This window comes from Octopus bimaculoides, chromosome 25 (genome assembly GCF_001194135.2).
Source record: "Octopus bimaculoides isolate UCB-OBI-ISO-001 chromosome 25, ASM119413v2, whole genome shotgun sequence".
In the NCBI taxonomy this organism is placed as follows: Eukaryota; Metazoa; Mollusca; class Cephalopoda; order Octopoda; family Octopodidae; genus Octopus; species Octopus bimaculoides.
Genome location: NC_069005.1, coordinates 12,825,391 through 12,828,288, shown reverse-complemented (window position 1 = coordinate 12,828,288; position 2,898 = coordinate 12,825,391). Strand labels below are relative to the sequence as shown.

The 2,898-nt window shown below is 36.9% G+C and overlaps 1 long non-coding RNA gene across 1 annotated transcript in view; it reads left to right on the top strand.

Moving 5' to 3' along the window:
* The first annotated feature begins 395 nt into the window (after window positions 1-395).
* LOC106871770 (uncharacterized) overlaps window positions 396-2,898 on the top strand; it is a 4,618-nt gene continuing 2,115 nt past the window's right edge. The window contains exon 1 of the long non-coding RNA XR_001409695.2: window positions 396-1,560. This is a non-coding gene — a long non-coding RNA (uncharacterized LOC106871770). The remainder of the gene's footprint in view (window positions 1,561-2,898) is intronic.

Here is a 2,898-nt window from a genome sequence, read left to right as displayed (position 1 = left end):
ATATATATATATATATATATATATATACATACATACATGCATACATACATATATATACATACATACATACATGCATACATACATATATATACATATATATATATACATACCTATATATATATATACATGTTTACTCACACACACACACACATATATACACGTATATATTCTGTATATATATATATATATATGTGTGTGTGTGTTTAATCACATATACATACACATATATACATATATATATATTCTGTATGTGTATATACATACACACACACACACACACATATATATATATGCTTAATCACACATACATACGCATATATACATGTATATATACGGTTGTGTATTCATTTACGTCATAGTAGTTTGATGATGTAAATAGATTTAATTCAATTTCATTACCATTTTCTTTCGAATTAGTGTCGCCCATTGAACTGTGGTTAGTTCGATTGACACCTGTAGCCTACCTCTTCCCCACCCTCCGTACACCCTGGAGGATTTGAGATCAAGAAACGAACAATTATGAATCATAGCGTGATATATGCATCTTCTTGTGACGCACGAGATTGGAGAAATTTACAACGCGGTTAAACTAATTTATATACACACAGTCATTTTTAAACACTCGCGTATACTACAATCCGCTCTTACATAAGTTTTTCATCTTTTATTTTTTATTTGTTTCAGTCATTAGATTGCGGCCATACTGGGGCATCACCTTCAAGTATTTTTAGTCGAATAAAATCGACAGAAGCCGGAACCATGTGCTTTGGAAGAAAACTTCTGATCACACAGCAACGCCTACATACATACATACATACATACACACACACTCATACATACAGACATACATACATACATACATACATACATACATACACACACACACACTCATACATACAGACATACATACATACATACATACATATTTCAAATCGAAGATAAGAAAGCAGACAAGTTCGACTATTCAAAAAACTTTACCATATAAACCGAGCCAAAAGGAGTAGTTATAATATATTTAATGCATTTCTCATTAAAAAGTTCAATACCGAAACAATACTAAAAATATTCAATATCGAAACAATACTAAAACTTTCAAAATTACAGACGCACCAAAAATATTAAAACAATAATAGTCATATATGTTCGACAAATTATGAAAATGTATGAAAACGCCAACACTACGAGTACCACAATCACCAACACTATCAAAAACACAACAAATTTTAAAAAGAAAAATGTCACTACAACAACAACCATACACACAGCAACGGAATTTCGTGCTAGTGAGGAGGGCCAATGAAAAGTTGATGGCTCTCAAAGCACAGAACGAGAATATTGAAATAGAGGGGTGATCTGCAGCCCCAACACTTTTAGAGTACCGGAGATCCTAATGACGGTGCGAATGACATTAGGGACTTTACGAGCATAAAGCGGAGGTATCCGTATGAAGTTGGATCTCCTTGTGTAACGACCAGCAGATAGCTTTTAAAGGGGTTTCCAGACAAACCCAACAGAACTGACAAGGTGGGAGAACCTCTCGACCACAAACAGCACCATGAGGTTAAGTGGTACCCCTTTTTTCCTTTCCTTACTGCCTGGCCAGCATGGCGGTTCTTCAAGTAGCTTGTACGTGGGCTTGGGGTCGTCGTGGAAGCAACGACGCTTGCGCAACGATCTCAGGTGGCTAAGTATTCATGTAATAGCCATCAATGAGACCAGGATCGCAGACATACGGGTCTTGGGCATCTATTTTCAATGACTGAGTTTTCGCATCTCTTAGTTGACGGGGTATGGAGGTGGTGGCAGTGTTGTTCAGAAGAGGCCTGGATCTCGAGATACGGTCGGTCTTCCTGGACCCAAAAGATAGGTCGGTGGTCCTGTGCATGAATAATAACGAAGGCAGTGCTTTTAAACTGGTCGCAGTGTACGTACCAACTGGAGCGGGGTAGCCAGACTTCTTCAGACACCTGGAGGCCTTTCTAGGGACGTCTTGCTCTTTAATGCTAGTGCTGTTCAAATCTTTAGGGATAGTTCCTAATGCACCTATAACTACTGGGACACATTTTACCCGAACATTCCATAGTCTCTGTAATTCAATGGCTAAGTCCTGGCACTTCACTATTTTTTCCATATTTCTCATATTGATTTTTTCATCTTTTGGGACTGTAAAGTCAGCTATCTGGCATTTTCTATTCTCTACCCTGCCTTTGCCTTCCTTAATACTAAACTGAGGGAGCTCAAGCATAAGACAAATATTAAAGAGAATAACGAGTCTCCTTGGAAAATTCCTCTTTCGTTATTAATCTTCCCGAAGACTGTCACCTGAGTAGAGATCTGTCTGGCTTCACTTTCCGGATCGACTTTGCCTTTCATCCTTTCGGTGTCGATAAATTAAGTACCAGTGAAACACTGGGGTCGATGTAATAGACAAGTCTCCTCCCCACAAAATTAGTAGAAACAATTATTTTTATTAGTCAATAGTTCTATTTTCTTCACGTGCTTTCACTGCATTACCGAGCGCAGCTTTTTGGGACTTGGGTATGTGCTGTGGTTGGTTTTGCTGTTATCATTTTTTAGCGTATTGAATGTGCTTTACGTAGGATGTGTACACTGTTTAACAGTATTGTTTTTTTTGTTGTTATTATTGTTATTATTACTGTTTGCAATTTACCGAAGTTTTCTTCTCGCGGGTATTTTACAATTTTATATTCTTTTCCCTTTTATTCTAAATCATATATTTCGGAAGTATTACTTTCTTAAATTTCTTGTAAGATTTCTAGTTAACATTGTCAATTTCATCAAGTGTTGATACATAATTTCTTTTAAATTCTATATATCCCTTTACACACACACACACACACACACCCACACACGCACACACATACACACATACACCCC